A 25869-nucleotide genomic window follows, 5' to 3' on the forward strand; every position below is an offset into this window, starting at 1 on the left:
GGGACACTCAGTCCTGTTGTACACACACAGTCAGTGCTGGGACACTCAGTCCTGTTCCACAAACACAGTCAGTGTTGGGACACTCAATCCTGTTCCACAAACACAGTCAGTGTTGGGACACTCAGTCCTGTTATACACACAGAGTCAGTGTTGGGACACTCAGTCCTGTTATACACACTGTCAGTGCTGGGGCTCTCGGTCCTGTTCCACAAACACAGTCAGTGTTGGGAGTCTCAGTCCTGTTCCACAAACACAGTCAGTGTTGGGACATTCAGTCCTGTTACACACAGTCAGTGCAGGGACACTCAGTCCTGTTACACACACACAGTCAGTGCAGGGACACTCAGTCCTGTTACACACACACAGTCAGTGTTGGGACACTCAGTCCTGTTCCACAAACACAGTCAGTGTTGGGACCCTCAGTCCTGTTACACAATCACAGTCAGTGTTGGGACCCTCAGTCCTGTTCCACAAACACAGTCAGTGCTGAGACACTTAATCCTGTTCCACAAACACAGTCAGTGTTGTGATACTCAATCCTGTTCCACAAACACAGTCAGTGTTGGGACACTCAGTCCTGTTACAAAAACATCGTCAGTGCTGGGACACTTAGACCTGTTACACACACACAGTCAGTGTTGGGATACTCAACCCTGTCACACACACACAAACAAACACACACACACACACACACACACACACACACACACACACACACACACACACACACACACACACACACACACACACACAGTAAATGCTGGGACACTCAGTCCTGTTATGCACACAGTTAGTTCTGGGGCACTCATTCCTGTGAGACACTAGCGGTCAGTGGTGGGACACTCAGTCCTGTTACAGACACACACAGTCTGTGCTGGGACACTCAGTCCTGTTACAGATATACATACAGTCAGTGCCTGGACACTCAGTCCTGTTACAGATATGCACACATTCAGTGCTGGGACACTCAATGCTTTTACAGATATGCACACATTCAGTGGTGGGACGCTCAGTCCTGTTACAGATATGCAAACATTCAGTGCTGGGACACTCAGTCCTGTTACAGATATGCACACATTCAGTGCTGGGACACTCAGTCCTGTTATAGATATGCACACATTCAGTGCTGGAACACTCAGTGCTGTTACAGATATGCACACATTCAGTGCTGGGACACTCAACCTGTTACAGATACACACACAGTCTGTGCTGGAACACTCAGTGCTGTTACAGATATGCACACAGTCAGTGCTGGGACACTTAGTGCTTTTATACACACACAGTCACTGCTGGGACACTTATTCCTGTTACACACACACATTCAGTGTTGGGACTCTCAGTCCTGTTATGCACACACAGTCACTGCTGGGACACTCAGTCCTGTTCCACACACACAGTCAGTGCTGGGACACTCAGTCCTGTTATGCACACAGTTAGTTCTGGGGCACTCATTCCAGTGACACACTCGCAGTCAGTGCTGGGACACTCAGTCCTGTTTCACAAACACAGTCAGTGCTGTGACACTCAGTCCTGTTACACACACACAGTCCGTGCTGTGACACTCAGTCCTGTTCCACAAACACAGTCAGTGCAGGGACACTCAGTCCTGTTCCACAAACACAGTCAGTGTTGGGACTCTCAGTCCTGTTACACACACACTGTCAGTGCTGGGGCTCTGGGTCCTGTTTCACAAACACAGTCAGTGTTGGGACTCTCAGTCCTGTTCCACAAACACAGTCGGTGTTGGGACCCTCAGTCCTGTTACACACAGTCAGTGCAGGGACACTCAGTCCTGTTACACACACACAGTCAGTGTTGGGGCTCTCGGTCCTGTTACACACAGTCAGTGCAGGGACACTCAGTCCTGTTATACACACACAGTCAGTGCTGGGACACTCAGTCCTGTTACACACACACAGTCAGTGCTGGGTCACTCAGTACTGTTACAGAAACACAGTCAGTGCTGGGACACTCAGTCCTGTTACACAAACACAGTCAGTGTTGGGACACTCAGTCCTGTTACACAAACACAGTCAGTGCTGGGACACTCAGTCCTGTTACACAAACACAGTCAGTGTTGGGACTCTCAGTCCTGTTCCACAAACACAGTCAGTGCTGGGACATTCAGTCCTGTTATACACACACAGTCAGTGCTGGGACACTCAATCCTGTTACACAAACACAGTCAGTGTTGGGAATCTCAGTCCTGTTCCACAAACACAGTCAGTGTTGGGACACTAAGTCCTGTTCCACAAACACAGTCAGTGTTGGGACACTCAATCCTGTTCCACAAACACAATCAGTGTTGGGACACTCAGTCCTGTTACACAAACACAGTCAATGTTGGGACACTCAGTCCTGTTACACAAACACAGTCAATGTTGGGACACTCAATCCTGTTACACAAACACAGTCAGTGTTGGGACACTCAGTCCTGTTACACAAACACAGTCAGTGCTGGGACACTCAGTCCTGTTGCACAAACAGAGTCAATGTTGGGACACTCAGTTCTGTTACAGATACACACACACACACACACACACACACACACACACACAGTCAGTGCTGGGACACTCAATCCTGTTACACACACACACACACACACACACACACACACAGTCAGTGCTGGGACACTCAGTCCTGTTACACAAACACAGTCAGTGCTGGGACACTCAATCCTGTTCCACAAACACAGTCAGTGCTGGGACACTCAGTCCTGTTACACAAACACAGTCAGTGTTGGGACACTCAGTCCTGTTCCACAAACACAGTCAGTGTTGGGACACTCAATCCTGTTCCACAAACACAGTCAGTGTTGGGACTCTCAGCCCTGTTCCACAAACACTTTCAGTGTTGGGACTCTCAGTCCTGTTACACAAACATCGTCAGTGCTGGGACACTTATTCCTGTTACATAAACACAATCAGTGCAGGGACACTTAGTCCTGTTACACACACGCAGTCAATGCTGAGACACTCAGTCCTGTTACACACACACACACACACACACACACACACTGTCAGTGCTGGGGCTCTGGGTCCTGTTCCACAAACACAGTCAGTGTTGGGACCCTCAGTCCTGTTACACACAGTCAGTGCAGGGACACCCAGTCCTGTTACACACACACATTCAGTGCAGGGACGCGCAGTCCTGTTACACACACACAGTCAGTGTTGGGACACTCAGTCCTGTTACACACACACAGTCAGTGCAGGGACGCTCAGTCCTATTACACAAACACAGTCAGTGTTGGGACACTCAGTCCTGTTCCACAAACACAGTCAGTGTTGGGACACTCAGTCCTGTTCCACAAACACAGTCAGTGTTGGGACACTCAGTCCTGTTCCACAAACACAGTCAGTGCTGGGGCACTCAGTCCTGTTATACACACACAGTCAGTGCTGGGACACTCAGTCCTGTTATACACACACAGTCAGTGCTGGGACACTCAATCCTGTTCCACAAACACAGTCAGTGTTGGGATACTCAGTCCTGTTACACAAACACAGTCAGTTTTGGGACTCTCAGTCCTGTTATACACACACAGTCAGTGCTGGGGCACTCAGTCATGTTATACACACACAGTCAGTGCTGGGACACTCAGTCCTGTTACACACTGTCAGTGTCGGCACACTCAGTCCTGTTCCACAAACACAGTCAGTGATGGGGCACTCAGTCCTGTTACACAAACACAGTCAATTTTAGGACTCTCAGTCCTGTTATACACACACAGTCAGTGCTGGGCACTCAGTCATTTTATACACACACAGTCAGTGCTGGGACACTCAGTCCTGTTACACACTGTCAGTGTCAGGACACTCAGTCCTGTTCCACAAACACAGTCAGTGATGGGGCACTCAGTCCTGTTCCACAAACACAGTCAGTGTTGGGATTCTCAGTCCTGTTACACACACACAGTCCGTGCAGGGACACTCAGTCCTGTTACGCACACACAGTCAGTGTTGGGACACTCAGTCCTGTTACACACACACAGTCCGTGCAGGGACACTCAGTCCTGTTACACACACACAGTCAGTGTTTGGACACTCAGTCCTGTTACACACACACAGTCAGTGTTGGGACTCTCAGTCCTGTTATACACAGTCAGTGTTGGGGCACTCAGTCCTGTTCCACAAACACAGTCAGTGTTGGGGCACTCAGTCCTGTTACACACACACTGTCAGTGCTGGGGCTCTGGGTCCTGTTACACACTGTCAGTGTCGGGACACTCAGTCCGGTTCCACAAACACAGTCAGTGTTGGGACACTCAGTCCTGTTCCACAAACACAGTCAGTGTTGGGACTCTCAGTCCTGTTATACACAGTCAGTGCAGGGAAACTCAGTCCTGTTACACACACACAGTCAGTGTTGGGACACTCAGTCCTTTTATACACACACAGTCATTGTTGGGACCATCAGTCCTGTTCCACAAACACAGTCAGTGTTGGGACTCTCAGTCCTGTTACACACACACTGTCAGTGCTGGGGCTCTGGGTCCTGTTCCACAAACACAGTCAGTGTTGGGACCCTCAGTCCTGTTACACACAGTCAGTGCAGGGACACTCAGTCCTGTTACACACACACAGTCAGTGTTGGGACACTCAGTCCTGTTCCACAAACACAGTCAGTGTTGGGACACTCAGTCCTGTTACACACAGTCAGTGCAGGGACACTCAGTCCTGTTACACACACACAGTCAGTGCAGGGACGCTCAGTCCTGTTACACACACACAGTCAGTGTTGGGACACTCAGTCCTGTTCCACAAACACAGTCAGTGTTGGGACTCTCAGTCCTGTTATACACAGTCAGTGCAGGACACTCAGTCCTGTTACACACACACAGTCAGTGTTGGGACACTCAGTCCTGTTATACAAACACAGTCAGTGTTGGGACACTCAGTCCTGTTCCACAAACACAGGCAGTGTTGGGACACTCAGTCCTGTTCCACAAACACAGTCAGTGTTGGGACTCTCAGTCCTGTTATACACAGTCAGTGCAGGGACACTCAGTCCTGTTACACAAACACAGTCAGTGTTGGGGCACTCAGTCCTGTTACACACACACAGTCAGTGTTGGGGCACTCAGTCCTGTTCCACAAACACATTCAGTGTTGGGACACTCAATCCTGTTCCACAAACACAGTCAGTGTTGGGACACTCAGTCCTGTTCCACAAACACAGTCACTGTTGGGACACTCAGGCCTGTTCCACAAACATAGTCAGTGTTGGGACTCTCAGTCCTGTTATACACAGTCAGTGCAGGGACACTCAGTCCTGTTACACACACACAGTCAGTGTTGGGACACTCAGTCCTGTTACACACAGTCAGTGCTGGGGCACTCAGTCCTGTTCCACAAACACAGTCAGTGTTGGGACACTCAGTCCTGTTCCACAAACACAGTCAGTGTTGGGACACTCAGTCCTGTTATACACACACAGTCAGTGCTGGGACTCTCAGTCCTGTTCCACAAACACAGTCAGTGCTGGGACACTCAATCCTGTTATACACACACAGTCAGTGTTGGGACACTCAGTCCTGTTATACAAACACAGTCAGTGTTGGGACACTCAGACCTGTCCACAAACACAGTCAGTGTTGGTACCCTCAGTCCTGTTCCACAAACACAGTCAATGTTGGGACCCTCAGTCCTGTTCCACAAACACAGTCAGTGCAGGGACACTCAGTCCTGTTCCACAAACACAGTCAGTGCTGGGACACTCAGTCCTGTTATACAAACACAGTCAGTGTTGGGACACTCAGTCCTGTTACACAAACACAGTCAGTGTTGGGACACTCAGTCCTGTTACACAAACATTGTCAGTGTTGGGACACTCTGTCCTGTTCCACAAATACAGTCAGTGCCGGGGCTCTCAGTCCTGTTAAACACAGTCAGTGCAGCGACATTCAGTCCTATTCCACAAACACAGTCAGTGCTGGGGTACTCAGTCCTGTTCCACAAACACAGTCAGTGTTCGGACACTCAGTCCTGTTCTACAAACACAGTCAGTGTTGGGACTCTCAGTCCTGTTACACATGGTCAGTGTCGGGACACTCAGTCCTGTTACAAAAACACAGTCTGTGCTGGGGCACTCAGTCCTGTTCCACAAACACAGTCAGTGCTGGGACACTCAGTCCTGTTACACACACACTGTCAGTGCTGGGGCTCTCGGTCCTGTTACACACAGTCAGTGCAGGGACACTCAGTCCTGTTACACACACACAGTCAGTGCAGGGACACTCAGTCCTGTTACACACACACAGTCAGTGCAGCGACACTCAGTCCTGTTACACACACACAGTCAGCGTTGGGACACTCAGTCCTATTACACACACACAGTCAGTGTTGGGACTCTCATTACTGTTACACAAACACAGTCAGTGCTGGGACACTCAGTCCTGTTGTACACACACAGTCAGTGCTGGGACACTCAGTCCTGTTCCACAAACACAGTCAGTGTTGGGACACTCAATCCTGTTCCACAAACACAGTCAGTGTTGGGACACTCAGTCCTGTTATACACACAGAGTCAGTGTTGGGACACTCAGTCCTGTTATACACACACTGTCAGTGCTGGGGCTCTCGGTCCTGTTCCACAAACACAGTCAGTGTTGGGAGTCTCAGTCCTGTTCCACAAACACAGTCAGTGTTGGGACATTCAGTCCTGTTACACACAGTCAGTGCAGGGACACTCAGTCCTGTTACACACACACAGTCAGTGCAGGGACACTCAGTCCTGTTACACACACACAGTCAGTGTTGGGACACTCAGTCCTGTTCCACAAACACAGTCAGTGTTGGGACCCTCAGTCCTGTTACACAAACACAGTCAGTGTTGGGACCCTCAGTCCTGTTCCACAAACACAGTCAGTGCTGAGACACTGAATCCTGTTCCACAAACACAGTCAGTGTTGTGATACTCAATCCTGTTCCACAAACACAGTCAGTGTTGGGACACTCAGTCCTGTTACAAAAACATCGTCAGTGCTGGGACACTTAGACCTGTTACACACACACAGTCAGTGTTGGGATACTCAACCCTGTCACACACACACAAACAAACACACACACACACACACACACACACACACACACACACACACACACACAGTCAGTGCTGGGACACTCAATCCTGTTACACACACACACACACACACACACACACAGTCAGTGCTGGGACACTCAGTCCTGTTACACAAACACAGTCAGTGCTGGGACACTCAATCCTGTTCCACAAACACAGTCAGTGCTGGGACACTCAGTCCTGTTACACAAACACAGTCAGTGTTGGGACACTCAGTCCTGTTCCACAAACACAGTCAGTGTTGGGACACTCAATCCTGTTCCACAAACACAGTCAGTGTTGGGACTCTCAGCCCTGTTCCACAAACACTTTCAGTGTTGGGACTCTCAGTCCTGTTACACAAACATCGTCAGTGCTGGGACACTTATTCCTGTTACATAAACACAATCAGTGCTGGGACACTTAGTCCTGTTACACACACGCAGTCAATGCTGAGACAGTCCTGTTACACACACACACAGTCTGTGCTGGGACACTCAGTTCTGTTACAGCTATACATACAGTCAGTGCAGGGACACTCAGTCCTGTTACAGACATACATACAGTCAATGCTGGGACACTCAACCCTGTCACACACACACACACACACACACACACACACACAAACACACACACACTGTCAGTGCTGGGGCTCTGGGTCCTGTTCCACAAACACAGTCAGTGTTGGGACCCTCAGTCCTGTTACACACAGTCAGTGCAGGGACACCCAGTCCTGTTACACACACACATTCAGTGCAGGGACGCGCAGTCCTGTTACACACACACAGTCAGTGTTGGGACACTCAGTCCTGTTACACACACACAGTCAGTGCAGGGACGCTCAGTCCTATTACACAAACACAGTCAGTGTTGGGACACTCAGTCCTGTTCCACAAACACAGTCAGTGTTGGGACACTCAGTCCTGTTCCACAAACACAGTCAGTGTTGGGACACTCAGTCCTGTTCCACAAACACAGTCAGTGTTCGGACACTCAGTCCTGTTCTACAAACACAGTCAGTGTTGGGACTCTCAGTCCTGTTACACATGGTCAGTGTCGGGACACTCAGTCCTGTTACAAAAACACAGTCTGTGCTGGGGCACTCAGTCCTGTTCCACAAACACAGTCAGTGCTGGGACACTCAGTCCTGTTACACACACACTGTCAGTGCTGGGGCTCTCGGTCCTGTTACACACAGTCAGTGCAGGGACACTCAGTCCTGTTACACACACACAGTCAGTGCAGGGACACTCAGTCCTGTTACACACACACAGTCAGTGCAGCGACACTCAGTCCTGTTACACACACACAGTCAGCGTTGGGACACTCAGTCCTATTACACACACACAGTCAGTGTTGGGACTCTCATTACTGTTACACAAACACAGTCAGTGCTGGGACACTCAGTCCTGTTGTACACACACAGTCAGTGCTGGGACACTCAGTCCTGTTCCACAAACACAGTCAGTGTTGGGACACTCAATCCTGTTCCACAAACACAGTCAGTGTTGGGACACTCAGTCCTGTTATACACACAGAGTCAGTGTTGGGACACTCAGTCCTGTTATACACACACTGTCAGTGCTGGGGCTCTCGGTCCTGTTCCACAAACACAGTCAGTGTTGGGAGTCTCAGTCCTGTTCCACAAACACAGTCAGTGTTGGGACATTCAGTCCTGTTACACACAGTCAGTGCAGGGACACTCAGTCCTGTTACACACACACAGTCAGTGCAGGGACACTCAGTCCTGTTACACACACACAGTCAGTGTTGGGACACTCAGTCCTGTTCCACAAACACAGTCAGTGTTGGGACCCTCAGTCCTGTTACACAAACACAGTCAGTGTTGGGACCCTCAGTCCTGTTCCACAAACACAGTCAGTGCTGAGACACTGAATCCTGTTCCACAAACACAGTCAGTGTTGTGATACTCAATCCTGTTCCACAAACACAGTCAGTGTTGGGACACTCAGTCCTGTTACAAAAACATCGTCAGTGCTGGGACACTTAGACCTGTTACACACACACAGTCAGTGTTGGGATACTCAACCCTGTCACACACACACAAACAAACACACACACACACACACACACACACACACACACACACACACACAGTCAGTGCTGGGACACTCAATCCTGTTACACACACACACACACACACACACACACACAGTCAGTGCTGGGACACTCAGTCCTGTTACACAAACACAGTCAGTGCTGGGACACTCAATCCTGTTCCACAAACACAGTCAGTGCTGGGACACTCAGTCCTGTTACACAAACACAGTCAGTGTTGGGACACTCAGTCCTGTTCCACAAACACAGTCAGTGTTGGGACACTCAATCCTGTTCCACAAACACAGTCAGTGTTGGGACTCTCAGCCCTGTTCCACAAACACTTTCAGTGTTGGGACTCTCAGTCCTGTTACACAAACATCGTCAGTGCTGGGACACTTATTCCTGTTACATAAACACAATCAGTGCTGGGACACTTAGTCCTGTTACACACACGCAGTCAATGCTGAGACAGTCCTGTTACACACACACACAGTCTGTGCTGGGACACTCAGTTCTGTTACAGCTATACATACAGTCAGTGCAGGGACACTCAGTCCTGTTACAGACATACATACAGTCAATGCTGGGACACTCAACCCTGTCACACACACACACACACACACACACACACACACAAACACACACACACTGTCAGTGCTGGGGCTCTGGGTCCTGTTCCACAAACACAGTCAGTGTTGGGACCCTCAGTCCTGTTACACACAGTCAGTGCAGGGACACCCAGTCCTGTTACACACACACATTCAGTGCAGGGACGCGCAGTCCTGTTACACACACACAGTCAGTGTTGGGACACTCAGTCCTGTTACACACACACAGTCAGTGCAGGGACGCTCAGTCCTATTACACAAACACAGTCAGTGTTGGGACACTCAGTCCTGTTCCACAAACACAGTCAGTGTTGGGACACTCAGTCCTGTTCCACAAACACAGTCAGTGTTGGGACACTCAGTCCTGTTCCACAAACACAGTCAGTGTTGGGACACTCAGTCCTGTTCCACAAACACAGTCAGTGTTGGGACACTCAGTCCTGTTCCACAAACACAGTCAGTGTTGGGACTCTCAGTCCTGTTATACACTGTCAGTGCAGGGACACTCAGTCCTGTTCCACTAACACAGTTAGTGCTGGGGCACTCAGTCCTGTTACACACACACAGTCAGTGTTGGGACACTCAGTCCTGTTCCACAAACACAGTCAGTGCTGGGGCACTCAGTCCTGTTATACACACACAGTCAGTGCTGGGACACTCAGTCCTGTTATACACACACAGTCAGTGCTGGGACACTCAATCCTGTTCCACAAACACAGTCAGTGTTGGGATACTCAGTCCTGTTACACAAACACAGTCAGTTTTGGGACTCTCAGTCCTGTTATACACACACAGTCAGTGCTGGGACACTCAGTCATGTTATACACACACAGTCAGTGCTGGGACACTCAGTCCTGTTACACACTGTCAGTGTCGGCACACTCAGTCCTGTTCCACAAACACAGTCAGTGATGGGGCACTCAGTCCTGTTACACAAACACAGTCAATTTTGGGACTCTCAGTCCTGTTATACACACACAGTCAGTGCTGGGCACTCAGTCATTTTATACACACACAGTCAGTGCTGGGACACTCAGTCCTGTTACACACTGTCAGTGTCAGGACACTCAGTCCTGTTCCACAAACACAGTCAGTGATGGGGCACTCAGTCCTGTTCCACAAACACAGTCAGTGTTGGGATTCTCAGTCCTGTTACACACACACAGTCCGTGCAGGGACACTCAGTCCTGTTACGCACACACAGTCAGTGTTGGGACACTCAGTCCTGTTACACACACACAGTCCGTGCAGGGACACTCAGTCCTGTTACACACACACAGTCAGTGTTTGGACACTCAGTCCTGTTACACACACACAGTCAGTGTTGGGACTCTCAGTCCTGTTATACACACACAGTCAGTGTTGGGACACTCAGTCCTGTTCCACAAACACAGTCAGTGTTGGGACACTCAGTCCTGTTCCACAAACACAGTCAGTGTTGGGACTCTCAGTCCTGTTATATACACACAGTCAGTGCAGGGACACTCAGTCCTGTTACACAAACACAGTCAGTGTTGGGACACTCAGTCCTGTTCCACAAACACAGTCAGTGTTGGGACACTCAATCCTGTTCCACAAACACAGTCAGTGTTGGGATACTCAGTCCTGTTACACACACACAGGTCAGTGTTGGGACACTCAGTCCTGTTCCACAAACACAGTCATTGTTGGGATACTCAGTCCTGTTCCACAAACACAGTCAGTGTTGGGACTCTCAGTCCTGTTATACACAGTCAGTGTCGGGACACTCAGTCCTGTTACACAAACACAGTCAGTGTTGGGACACTCAGTCCTGTTACACACACACTGTCAGTGCTGGGGCTCTGGGTCCTGTTCCACAAACACAGTCAGTGTTGGCACTCTCAGTCCTGTTACACACAGTCAGTGTAGGGACACTCAGTCCTGTTACACAAACATAGGCAGTGTTGGGACACTCAGTCCTGTTACACAAACATAGTCAGTTTTGGGACTCTCAGTCCTGTTATACACACACAGTCAGTGCTGGGACACTCAGTCATGTTATACACACACAGTCAGTGCTGGGACACTCAGTCCTGTTACACACTGTCAGTGTCGGCACACTCAGTCCTGTTCCACAAACACAGTCAGTGATGGGGCACTCAGTCCTGTTACACAAACACAGTCAATTTTGGGACTCTCAGTCCTGTTATACACACACAGTCAGTGCTGGGCACTCAGTCATTTTATACACACACAGTCAGTGCTGGGACACTCAGTCCTGTTACACACTGTCAGTGTCAGGACACTCAGTCCTGTTCCACAAACACAGTCAGTGATGGGGCACTCAGTCCTGTTCCACAAACACAGTCAGTGTTGGGATTCTCAGTCCTGTTACACACACACAGTCCGTGCAGGGACACTCAGTCCTGTTACGCACACACAGTCAGTGTTGGGACACTCAGTCCTGTTACACACACACAGTCCGTGCAGGGACACTCAGTCCTGTTACACACACACAGTCAGTGTTTGGACACTCAGTCCTGTTACACACACACAGTCAGTGTTGGGACTCTCAGTCCTGTTATACACACACAGTCAGTGTTGGGACACTCAGTCCTGTTCCACAAACACAGTCAGTGTTGGGACACTCAGTCCTGTTCCACAAACACAGTCAGTGTTGGGACTCTCAGTCCTGTTATATACACACAGTCAGTGCAGGGACACTCAGTCCTGTTACACAAACACAGTCAGTGTTGGGACACTCAGTCCTGTTCCACAAACACAGTCAGTGTTGGGACACTCAATCCTGTTCCACAAACACAGTCAGTGTTGGGATACTCAGTCCTGTTACACACACACAGGTCAGTGTTGGGACACTCAGTCCTGTTCCACAAACACAGTCATTGTTGGGATACTCAGTCCTGTTCCACAAACACAGTCAGTGTTGGGACTCTCAGTCCTGTTATACACAGTCAGTGTCGGGACACTCAGTCCTGTTACACAAACACAGTCAGTGTTGGGACACTCAGTCCTGTTACACACACACTGTCAGTGCTGGGGCTCTGGGTCCTGTTCCACAAACACAGTCAGTGTTGGCACTCTCAGTCCTGTTACACACAGTCAGTGTAGGGACACTCAGTCCTGTTACACAAACATAGGCAGTGTTGGGACACTCAGTCCTGTTACACAAACATAGTCAGTGTTGGGCCACTCAGTCCTGTTACACACACATAGTCAGTGTTGGGACACTCAGTTCTGTTACACAAACACAGTCAGTGTTGGGACACTCAGTCCTGTTACACAAACAAAGTCAATGTTGGGACACTCAGTCCTGTTCCACAAACACAGTCAGTGTTGGTACCCTCAGTCCTGTTCCACAAACACAGTCAGTGTTGGGACCCTCAGTCCTGTTCCACAAACACAGTCAATGTTGGGACCCTCAGTCCTGTTCCACAAACACAGTCAGTGTTGGAACACTCAGTCCTGTTCCACAAACACAGTCAGTGTTGGGACACTCAATCCTGTTCCACAAACACAGTCAGTGTTGGGACCCTCAGTCCTGTTACACACACACTGTCAGTGCTGGGGCTCTGGGTCCTGTTCCACAAACACAGTCAGTGTTGGGACTCTCAGTCCTGTTCCACAAACACAGTCGGTGTTGGGACCCTCAGTCCTGTTACACACAGTCAGTGCAGGGACACTCAGTCCTGTTACACACACACAGTCAGTGCAGGTACGCTCAGTCCTGTTACACACACACAGTCAGTGTTGGGACACTCAGTCCTGTTACACACACACAGTCAGTGTTGGGATACTCAGTTCTGTTGCACAAACACAGTCAGTGTTGGGATACTCAGTCCTGTTACACACACACTGTCAGTGCTGGGACACTTATTCCTGTTACATGAACACAATCAGTGCTAGGACACTTAGTCCTGTTACACACACGTAGTCAATGCTGGGACACTCAACCCTGTCTCACACACACACACACACACACACACACACACACACACACACACACACACACACACACACACACACATACACACAGTAAATGCTGGAACACTCAGTCCTGTTACACACACACACAGTCTGTTCTGGGATAATCAATCCTGTTACAGATATGCACACATTCAGTGCTGGGACATTCAGTCCTGTTACACACATGCAGTCAGTGCTGGGATACACAGTCCTGTTACAGACACATACACAGTCAGTGCTGGGACATTGAGTCCTATTACACACACGGTTTGTGCTGAACTAGACAGTATTGCTGCATATAGCACAGTGAGCTGCAGGAGCTTTGATCTCTTTATCGTGTGTGCATTTAGGAAAACCATTGCTTTACCAGAAACTTAGTTTGAGCTGTATGTTAAAGTCATCCCTAATGTAATCCAACTCTGAGTTGCTGGTCTGCAATGGCGCACTCATTGGGGCTCTATAACTCGTAATTTACCATGTTCGGCATCAAAGCAACAGCCAATCCTTCTTGCTGAATGAGGCTGCAGAGGAGATTTGCTAGCATGATACCAGGATGAGGGACTTGCGTTATGTGGAGAGACTGGAGAATCTGGTATTGTTCTGCTAAGTACAGAGAAGGTGAATTGATTTAATTGAGCTGTTCGAGATCACAAAGTGTTTTTATTGAGCAAATAAGGTAAATCATTTTCCATTGGCAGGACTGTTGGTGACCAGAGCACACTGATCAAAGGCAATTGGCAAAAGAATGAGAGACACCACAAAGAAATACTTTTTTATGCAGCGAGTTGCTGTGATCCAGAATGCCCTGCCTGGGATGTGGGGAAAGAGCAGTGGAACAGGACTAATTGAATTGGTCTTTGAACAAGCCAGCATTGGTATAATGGGCTGAATTGCCTCTTTCTGTTCTGTGGAATTCTAAGATCAAGCACTGAAGCCAAAATTATCACTTCCAAGTCCTGCCTAAGGCATGCTTACTCAATACAGATGGCAAATTTACCCTGGCTCTTTCTGTTTGAGCTCACTATTGCACAGGAAGTGTTTTTAGCTACACACCCAATGAACAAGACTTGCTTTCCTTTCTCCCAGTTTTAAAGAAAAAGTATTCCCCACCACTCCACCAAAGTCGTGGATTGTCCTGGCTTTGGCTTGTTATCCAAATCCCTAGATTAGTTTTTGCTCTTTAAGCTCTTCTTACCAACTGTAAGGAAGATTAGCAATCAGAAGAGAGAGTTGAACTTTCTCTGACAAAGCCTTAGTACTATGTCCTGAGAAGCTTATTCGGAGCCTGTCCTGTATCAACATTTGCCATTGAGGTGGTGCAGTGGTTAAAGCAATTTCATAATAATCATAAATTTATAGCCTTATCCTGGCAAGTTGTTAAATTGAATTCCATAAATCAGGTCATTAGTGGACCGGTGCCAAGAAAAGTTGGCTTTAAAGAATTCCAGATTATTGTAAAAGCCCAATTAATTCACCGATGTCTTTTCAGGAAGGGCCCTGCTATTCCAAGCCAGTTAGACACTCTCCTATCAGCATGGCTGACATGTAGAGTTAAACACAGAATTCTCCAGCAATGAAAGAACCAATTTGGCTCGACTGCTCCATGCCTATCCCGATGCTTAACATGAAAACTCATCCCACCTTACTTCATCTCCTCCCATCAGCCTACCCTTCTCCTCATTTGTTTATCTACTTCCCCTCAAAGGCATTAATTCGGTTCATCTCAACCACTCTATGGTAGAGAGTTCCACATTCTCACCACTCTCTGAACATTCTCCTCTCTCTGTTGGATTTTTAAAATTCATTCATGGGCTGTAGGCATCACTGGCTAGGCCAGCATTTATTACCCATTCCTCATTGCCCTTATTCACAGGGCATTAAGAGTCAACCACATTGCTGTGGATCTGGAGTCACATGTAGGCCAGACAATGTAAGGACACCAGATTTCCTTAATGAGAGGGTTGGGTTTTTACAACAATCAACAATGGTTTCACAGTCATTATTCGACTTTTTTCTGGATTTTTATTGAATTCAAATTCCACCATCTGCTGTGATTCAAACCTGGTCCCCAGAGCATTACCCTGGGTCCCTGGATTAATAATCCATTATGCCATCGCCTCCCCCTTCTCAGTGACTATCTTATGTTGATGGCCCCTAATTTTGGTCTCCCACCACAAGTGGAAACATCTTCTTTATGTCTACCCTATCAAACCCTTCCATATTTTTCATGACCTCTATTAGATCTCTCCTCAGCCATCTCTATCCTAGAGATAAGAGCCCCTATTTGTTCAACCCTTCCTAATAGTTATAACCTCTCACTTCCAGTATTATTCTTGAAAATCTTTATTTTACACTTTCTTCAGTGCATTTATTTCATTTTTGTAACGTGGAGACCAGAACTTGCCACAGAAAGTCCACCAGCACCCAGGGCAGCAGTGCGTGTACCATCTACAAAATGCGCTGTCGCAACTCACCAAGGCTCCTTCGTCAGCACCTTCCAAACCCACGGCCTCTACCATCTAGAAGGACAAGGACAGCAGATGTATGGGTACAACACCACCTGCAATTTCCCCTCCAAGACACTCACCATCCTGACTTGGAAATATATCAGCCGTTCCTTCACTGTCGCAGGGTCAAAATCTTCAAACGCTCTCCCTAACAGCACTGTGGGTGTACCTACACCACATGGGCTGCAGCAGTTCAAGAAGGCGGCTCACCGCCACCTTCTCAAGGGCAACTAAGAACAAATCCTGGCCTTGCCCATGCCCCATGAATGAATTAAAAAAAAACTTCTCAAGGCAGCTGGTGATGGACAATAAATTTGGCCCTGCCTGTGACATCCACAGCCAGAGAACAAACGTTTATAAGTACAGTAAAAATCCTTTGTGTTGTACAGAGATCCTGATTAAATTAATGCTTTTTAAAATATTTTAATTATTCCCCTTGTATTTTCCTCTTCCTTTCATCTCTTTATGTTGCAGCAAGTGGTTCAGTCAAGATAAGAAGGTGGATTTACTAACCTGCTCCTAGGCCTGAATCATTTTTTATATTATTATGGGGGAACCGTGGTAATGGGCCAAGAGTGCAGCTAGAGTATCACAAAGTATTACATAAAACTTACATTTAATATTAAAACTGATTTTATTAAATGTATTTATTTCATTCATTAATTTATTGATTAATTTATTATTTATTTATTTTATTTTATTTAATGCATAGAATTTACAACATAGGCCACAGAGTCTATTTTGTAGTTATGGTCTCTGGTGCTGGTCTGGTCCCAAAGTGTAAACATCTTCACTATGTCACCAAGACTGAAAAAAGCAGGGAAATAATGTAGGGCACTACTGCTTTGGCTTGTTGCCTTTTACTTGTGATAAAAACAAAAAACTGCGGATGCTGGAAATCCAAAACAAAAACAGAATTACCCGGAAAAACTCAGCAGGTCTGGCAACATTGGCGGAGAAGAAAAGAGTTGACATTTCGAGTCCTCATGACCCTTCAACAGAACTAGTTCTGTAGAAGGGTCATGAGGACTCGAAACGTTAACTCTTTTCTTCTCCTCCGATGCTGCCAGACCTGCTGAGTTTTTCCAGGTAATTCTGTTTTTGTTTTGCCTTTTACTTGTGTTGTCTTCTGGCTGGATGAGGTTTATCCTACTCTATGAGTGACTTGGAGATAGTCAATATTAGGTTTGTCTTAAAACTATTTGCTTACAACTATTTACATTTAGACTCGAAACGTCAACTCTTTTCTTCTCCGCCGATGCTGCCAGACCTGCTGAGTTTTTCCAGGTAATTCTGTTTTTGATTTACATTTAAGACTTCATGGTAAACACATTGTTCTCTAGACCCAGAGTGTTTTATGTCTTACTCCCTTCAAGTCTCTTGGTCATATGGTCCTGATGTCACGCTTACATTATCATTAACATCATTGTCTAATTAACAGAGCCATTAACCCTTTTCTCTACAACTACTGTGCAGGGATTCCCTCTCTTCACACTTAATGAGGCACCACTACCCCCCACAGCCCCCACCCCCAACATCTAAACCCACCTTTCTGCTGAACTCCAAGTTTCTAGCTGCCTAAGCCCCAAACTCTGGAATTTCTGCCCTAAACTTCCCTATCCTTCTTTAATGCATTCTTTAAAACCTGCCTCTTTGACCAAGCTTTGGTCCAGCTGTTCAAATATCCCCTTATGTGGCTCAGCATCAATTTCTGTCTCATTAACATAGAAACATAAGAGCTTAAGAACATAATAAATAGGAACAGGATTAGACCATTCGGCCCCTTGAGCCTGCTCCACCATTCAATAAGGTCATGGTTGATCCTCTTGTGTTTCGATTTCCACATTCCCATCTAACCCCGATAACCTTTGATTCCTTTGCCTAACAAGAATCCCCCTGCCTCTGCCTCAAAAATATTCAATGACTCCGTCTCCATCACCTTCTGAGGCAGAGAGTTCCAAAGTCGCATAACCCTCTGAGAGAAAAAAATTCTCCTCATCCCTGTCCTAAAAGGGTGACCCCCCTAATGTTAAAACAGTGCCCCCTAGTTCTGGACTCACCCACAAGAGGAAACATCCTTTTGACATCCACCTTGTCAAGGCCATTCAGGATCTCGTATACTTCAATCAAATCACCCCTCACTCTTATAAACTCCAGTGGAAATAAGCCCAGTCTGTCCAACCTTTCCTCATAAGACAACCCACTCATTCCAGGTATCAATCTAGTAAACCTCCCCTGAACTGCTTCCAATGCACTTACACCCTTCCTTAAATAAAGAGACCAAAACTGCACACAGTATTCGAGATGTGGTCTCACCAATGTGCTGTATAACTGACGCATAACATTCTTACTTTTATGTTCAATCCTTCTCATAATAAAGGATAGCATTCTATTAGCCCTCTTAATTACTTGCTATACCTGCATACTAAATTCTTGTGACTCACATACTGGAACACCTAGATCCCTCTGCACCTCACAATTACGCAACCATGCTCCATTTAAGTAATGCTCTGTTTTTTTGTTCTCCCTGCCAAAGTGAACAACTTCGCATTTTCCCACATTAAACTCCATTTGCCTGATCTTTGCCCACTCACTCAGCCTATCCATATCCACCCGCAACATAGAAAGTAGGAACAGAGTTGGACATTCGGCCTCTCGGGGCTGCTACCGCATTCAATGTGATCATGGCTGATCCTCCGACTCAGTGCTATAACCCTGAGCTCTTCCCATACCCCTTGATGCCTTTAGAGTCTAGAAATCTATCTGTTCCCTTCTCAAATATATTCAATGGCTTGGCCTCCACAGCCTTCTGTGGGAGAGAATTCCATGGGTTCACCACACTCTGAGTGAAGAAGTTTCTCAGTCCTAAATGGCTTACCCCATATCCTGAGACTGTGACCCCTTGGTCTAGACCCCCCTCAGCCAGGGGAAACATCATCCCTGCATCCAGTCTGTCCATCCCTGTCAGAATTTTATACGTTTCAATGAGATCCCTTCTCATCCTTCTAAACTCCAGTGAAAACAGGCCTAGTCGGCCCAACCTCTCCTCATTATGTTCCTGTGCAACACCTTGGGACATTTTACTGGGTTAAGGATGCTTTTGATGCACTGCCTCAAACATACTGAGACAACAAAAGGCCCTCTTGTACATGCAGCCTGTTCCACACCGCTGCCAAGTCATTTCTGTCACGATATGTATACTCCCCACCCTCACGTGAAAACCCCGTGACCTCCTGTGCGAGGTGAAAATCCAGATGCAAAACCAAAAGCCAGTTAGGGGGAGGAAAGCCAGAAAATGTCTCCCTGATCATCCAGCGATTGGGCAAGCAGTTGGCTCCTGGTCCATTGTGTGGGCTTTAGTATGAGGTAATCCGCAATCTGATCCTCACTATGATGTCTATCATTATCATCCAGTACTTTCAACCAATCTCTTCTCTCCTGAAACTAAGCAAAGTCCTTTCCTCATCCAATATCCACACACATGTGGGGCTGTAGATAACAACCAGCAAGAGCCATGATTTTATTTTTCTACTTCTCTAGCATATGGGCCACAAGATGAAACACCATCATGAATGAGATCACCTAGCTTAGCAAAGACCACGGATCAACTCTCGAATCCTCGTAGTTTAGTATCACGCACTTAGGAGGAAGGAGCAAAGGAACAGGACGAGGCCATCAAGCCTGTTCCACCATTTAAGCATATCATGGCCGATCTGTAGATTAGCTTCTTTTAATCCCTAGTACTCCTGTTTAACAAACATCCTTCAATCTCACTTTTGACATTTTCAATTGACCATGCGATCTCCAAGCTCCTTTTGGGAGAGAGAGTTCCAGATATACATAGCCCTTTGTGTGAAGAAGTGCTTCTTGACATCACCCCTGAATGGCCAACTCTACTTTTAAGGTTATTTTGGGCTCTCCCATCAGGGGATGCCTTTACTTGCCAGGCTACAGAAACATCTAAATCTCTTAGGGAGCTTAACAGAGTAGCTGCTGAGAGGTTGTTTCCCCTGGTTGGAGAGTCTAGAGCTAATGGTTTTAGGATAAGTGGCAGACAATTCAGACTAAGATAAGGAGAAATTTCTTTGCTGAGAGGCTTGTGAATCTTTTGAATTCTTGAGCGCTGTAGATGCTCAGTTATGAAGAATATTCAAGATGAAAGTTGAACGGCTTTTGAGCACTGAGGCAATCAATAGATTTGTGAATAAGGTGGGAAAGTGAAGTCGCGATAAAAGATCTGAAGTGAACTTATTGAATGACGAAGCAGGCTTGAGGGGATGGTCTACTCCTATGTCTCTTATGTTCTTATATTGCAAGCCTCACCTATCTCACCTCAGCTCACCTCATTAAAGCATTTTGGGACATCATGAGGTCCTGAACAGCACTATATAAATGCATGCCTTATTTTTATAGGCAAAGAGTTGTAAAACGTATGTTGACAATTTTTCTGCCCTTCAATAGGGCAATGGCAACCTTACAACTTTCAATGCAGTTACTTCATGACTCTACCAAATTGAACCAACAGTTATTGTGTCTAAGTATATATATATATATATATATATATAAACAAAAAACTGCGGATGCTGGAAATCCAAAACAAAAACAGAATTACCTGGAAAAACTCAGCAGGTCTGGCAGCATCGGCGGAGAAGAAAAGAGTTGACGTTTCTTCCTTTGGCAGTGCCTTTTCTATTCTTTCCATATCTATTAACATTCTAAGTCTTTTCTTTGTGCCCCTGACTTCAAGTGGAATCGTGCATCACTCCATAACTTAAGCTACCATCAAGAAGCTCAGTTGCCACTTTTGTGCCAGAACACTTCTTATCTTCTTAACTCCTCTTGACTCTATATAAAAGCCAAGGTCATCCGAGCCTTGAATACTACTCCTACCTCAGGAGAAGTTTGTAACATTTCTGCACAAAATTTAGGAAAGAACTTGCAATTATATAACATCTTTCATGACCACAGGTGGTCCCAAAGCACTTTGCAGTTAATGGTGTATTTTGAAAGTGTGTTCACTGTTGTAATGTTGGGGACATGACAGCCACATTTCACACAGCAAGGCCTCACAAACAGTAATGAGATAAAGACCAGATAATCTGTTTTAGTGATATTGGTTGAAGGATAAATAGTGGCGAGGACACTGGTGAGAACTCCTGCTTCTATTCAAATAGTACAATGGGATCTTTTACAACCACATGAGAGGGCAGACAGGGCCTTCCATAAGATGGTAACTCCAACAGTGCAGTACTGAAGTGTCGGCTTTGATTATGTGCTCAGGTGGTACTTGAGCCCACAACCTAAAGAATAAGAGATGAAAGTGTTATTACTGGGCTACTTCTGTTGCTTTGCAACAGATTGTCCTTTAATCATTCTTGAACTCCACCATGCTTTCTTCCTCTCTTTCCATCATAACCTTCCTCACATTTCTCAATTTTATTGATAGTGCCCTTGGATGATAGTCTGTTCTCTTCCTAAACATAGATGCCTCATTTCACAAGCACTTCCTACCAAACAGGCAATGGGTAAGGCAAGGCTTCCCCATGACCCAAAATATCATTCCAACAAGCCTGGTTTGTCAAGCAATGGCTGAATCTCTAGGAATTGATTCTTGTTGGAAAAGCAACACCTACTCATGTTGTTCCATTGTTTAAAAAAGGAAGAAAGGATAGACCAATTAGTTACAGGCCAGTCAACTTAACCTCAATGCTGGGAAAATTATTACATAAAATTCTGAGGGAAAATGTAAATAATTATTTAGAAAGGCATGGATTAATCAAAGACAGTCAGCAGGAAGATTGTGTCTGACTAATTTGATTGAATTTTTTGAGGAGGTAACAAGGGTGAGGGTAATGCATTTAGTGTGATCTACATAGATTTTGGCAAGGCTTTGATAAGGTCCACGTGGCAGGCTGGTCAAAAAAGTATGGAATCCAAGGAAAAGTAGCAATTTGGACCCATAATTGGCTCAGTAGCATCAAGCAAAGGATAACGATCAACGAGTGTTTTTGCGACCAGAAGGATGGCTGGGATTTTCTGACCCTGCCAAAGCGGGACCTGACGCAGGAGATTCAGCAGCCCAGCCAAAAGCCCATTGACTTTCGGTGGGACCAGACCTGGCGGTGGGCGGGGACAGAAAATCCCACCCAATGTTTCCAACGGGCTTCCACAAACCTTACTAAGTACCTTGCTTTTCATGATATATGTCAATATTTTAGACTCCATTATGGGGGCAAAATTGAGAGGGTTTCAGGTGATACTAAAACATTGTTGTGTGGCTGGTCGGACCAGGTGGGTGGCAAAGTATCAAATGGAATTCAACCCGGAGAAGAGTAAGGCAGTGGAGTTGGGGAGGGCATATAAGGCAAGGGAATATACAATAAATAGTAGGATTCTGAGGAGTGTAGAGGATCAGAGGGGCATTGGAGAGCCTGTCCACAGATCCCTGAAGGTAGCAGGACAGGTAGACAAGGTAATTATGAAGGCATATGGGATACTTTCTTTATTTGCTGAAGTATAGAATATAAGAGCAGGGGGGGTGGTTACGCTAGAACTGTATAAAACACTAGTTAGACCACAGTTAAAAGTGCTGTGTATAGTTCTGGTTACCACATTACAGGAAAGATATGTTCATGGTACAGAGGAGATTTATGAGGATGTTGCTAGGAATGGTGGTTTTTAGCTATGATGAAAGATTACATAGGCTTAGGTTGTTTCCTTTGGGACACAGGAGGCTGAGGGGAGATTTAATTGTGTGTGTAAAATGATGAGGGGCCTGGACAAAGTGGATAGGAAGGACCTATTCCTCTTAACAGATAGATCAATAACCAGGGTGGTGGGCATAGATTTAAAGTAATTGATGGAAGGCTTGGAGGGTAGTTGAAGAGAATTATTTTTCACCCAGTGAGTGATGGAGGTCTGAACTCATTACCTGAACAGATAATAAAGACAGAAACCCTTATCACATTTAAAGGTACTTGGATATGTACTTGAATGTCATAACCAATAAGGGCTGGAATATGGGATTAGGCAACAACAGAGCTCTCCTTCGGCTGGCACAGCTATGATGGGCCAGATGGTCTCCTATGTGCTGTGAATTTCTGTATGACTCAATGGGCAGCTTGCATTTATGTAATGTCTTTATCATAATGAAACATCCCAAGGCACTTCACATGAGCATTTTGAATAATTTGAAAATTTGATACCGAACTATTTAAGGCAACATTAGGCCAGGTGACTAAAACTTGTTCAAAGAGCTAGGTGTTTAGCTATCTTTTAAAGGAGGAGAGAGAGGTAGCTGGACAGAGAAGTTTAGGGAGGGAACTCCAGATCAGCTAAAGGCACAGTCACCAAAGTTCAGCATTGCTGGACAAAACAGGGGCAAAAAAGACAGATTTTCACAGGGCTTAGCCTTGCAACACAAGAATGTCTGAAATATGTGTGATGCTGTGTTGGTGTTGGGCGATTTCCAGGCATCCCAGGTAGCCTTCCTTCAATGTCATTTGCGTCTGCTTATGAAGGAGCCTCATGCCTATTGAAGGCCCCTGAAACAAAGTTGGCCAGTGCCGAGTCGTGCAGGCATTGGACCTTTTCTATTCAGGTTTACGTGGGATTGCGGCATCCTAAGGTTTAGGTATGTCTTTTTCATTTAACTCCCTGCGGCGCAAGAGTGCTGCTCGCTGTCCCTCGGTACACCTGGCGTACCTTGCCAGGCTACGACTACACCCCCACTTTGCCCCAACAACACCCACACCACCCGGCCCACCCCCGCCCGACCTCCCGCCACTCCTAAGGCCAGGTCTTGTAGACGGCTGCTTCTAGCAAGACATCAGAGCCTCAAGCTTCACCCCTGACTCCGGAGGAGCTGCTGCCAGGAGGACAAGAAGATCCTGGCAGCTCGCACTTGTTGTTGAAGTGAGGCTTAGAGGCCCAACATGCCACCAGTGGTATGACAAATTGCTGCTGCAGCTTGTGGATTTTGGCGCCAAAAAAACAAAACCTGGGTTCATTATTAGCATCTTTTGTAGCGCTGCTTCAATCCCACGCTCTCTCGAGACTGAGAACCAAGTTCCTGCCATGGAATTAACAATCCTCACCCAACTCTCTGGAACGCACTACCAGAATGGGAAACAGGTTCTTTGTAATTTTCGAAAAGGGTGCCAGATAAATACCTAAAAGGAAGAAAATTGTGGCGCTATCGAGAAGGAACAGGGCAGAGTGAGATGAATTGGATGGTTCTTTCAAAATTCCAGCACAGGCAGGATGGGCCAAATAGCCTCCTTTTTGTGCTGTACAGGAACTCATGATATATAAGCAGGATTTGTTTCAGGATAGGAAAAGTGCTGGTCGGATCTGAGCTATAACCAGACCAAAGAAGTCTACTTGAAAAGATCCAATTTTCAAATAGAAATAAGATTCAACATGAAGACTTTTATTGATGTAACAGTTCCAATAAAGCATGACCTAAAGAGAAAGCAGTTTTTGTCAGACAAAAAAGTCATGAAGTCCAAACACTGGTTACATGTCTTTAGTCAATCAATAACTTTGCTACGATTCACTGCAATATCCCAGTCAATGTTAAGAAGTGCAAAGCCCAACTAATGAGTTTCACTTGTCGAATTGGGGAACTGACCAGCTCTGAGACAGCAACCATTGTTTCTGTGTTTTATCAGGCGAGCGGAGGCCAGTCCTTTTCGAAAGGAGTGATCCGATTAGAACAAAAATTATAGAAATTACAGGGGGTGTTTGCACACCATGAATGCCTCCTCTTCTGCTTACACTGCTGGTGACAGGAAGCCCTGGGCATAAATTGTTCGACAGCTCTACTTATTGGCATGACAACAGTCTGTTGCTCCCGGACACTCGCTTGTCACAAAGCTCCAGAAACAAATTTGCAGTGAAGGGTCGCAGTTGCCCTGCACAACATGAGTAATGGTCCAGTCACGCACTGGCACAGAATTCTTTTGACTCCAGTTGCGCCGGGCTGCATTAACCGGTTTATTTTAAATATGTTTCTCCATAATATCAGTGGGCATGGTTTCATCGTTTCAGGCTTCTCCCTGAAAAGACTGTGCTGATAGAGTACTCTGAAAGATAGAGGTGTACAAAACAAACAGCGGGGTGATGTAGAGCTGACAAGAGCTTGGTAAGGCTTGTCTTTTGGCCTTCTAGGATTACAAAGACAGAAGCCTCTTTCTAATGGCTGGTGACGGCTCCTGAGTTATAAATCCATTGCCTTGTTTACAGATCAAGTGAGTTAAAGACAGCTGTAATTTGTCTTTGATTCTTTTAACCCACCAGGTGTTACTTTGTATATAAAATGGAAAACAATTCATGTCTGACTTGAATAAACACTGGGAGCAGCATGTTGCTGAGTGACTGATTGTTGGTTAATTGCAGATAGCTTGTTTTAAGCAGCTCCCCCACCGAGGGGGCAGTGAATGGAGGCCCACTCTTGATTTACTGAGGTCTGCAAACACTTATTGCTGTGAGCTTATTTGTCTTCAATTCTAGCATGTATGTTCCCCACCCCAACCTCCGCCTCCCCTAATTTTCTCCATGCCTTTTCCTTAGCAATGCTGACCATCGCTAGGATATGTTTGCAAGGGAATAGGCACCCTCCAGTTCCCTCACCTTAAATGGCCTCTCCTCAAGAAAGAAATAATTTGCATGTGTATAGCAACTTT

The 25869-nt window shown here is 46.5% G+C and overlaps 1 long non-coding RNA gene across 1 annotated transcript in view; it reads left to right on the forward strand.

The window, feature by feature from the left end:
- The window catches only part of LOC121290319, a 424761-nt gene that overhangs the window by 139932 nt on the left and 258960 nt on the right, over positions 1–25869 (forward strand). The gene's annotated exons all lie outside the window — the stretch shown is intronic.

This window comes from Carcharodon carcharias, chromosome 18 (assembly GCF_017639515.1).
Source record: "Carcharodon carcharias isolate sCarCar2 chromosome 18, sCarCar2.pri, whole genome shotgun sequence".
In the NCBI taxonomy this organism is placed as follows: Eukaryota; Metazoa; Chordata; class Chondrichthyes; order Lamniformes; family Lamnidae; genus Carcharodon; species Carcharodon carcharias.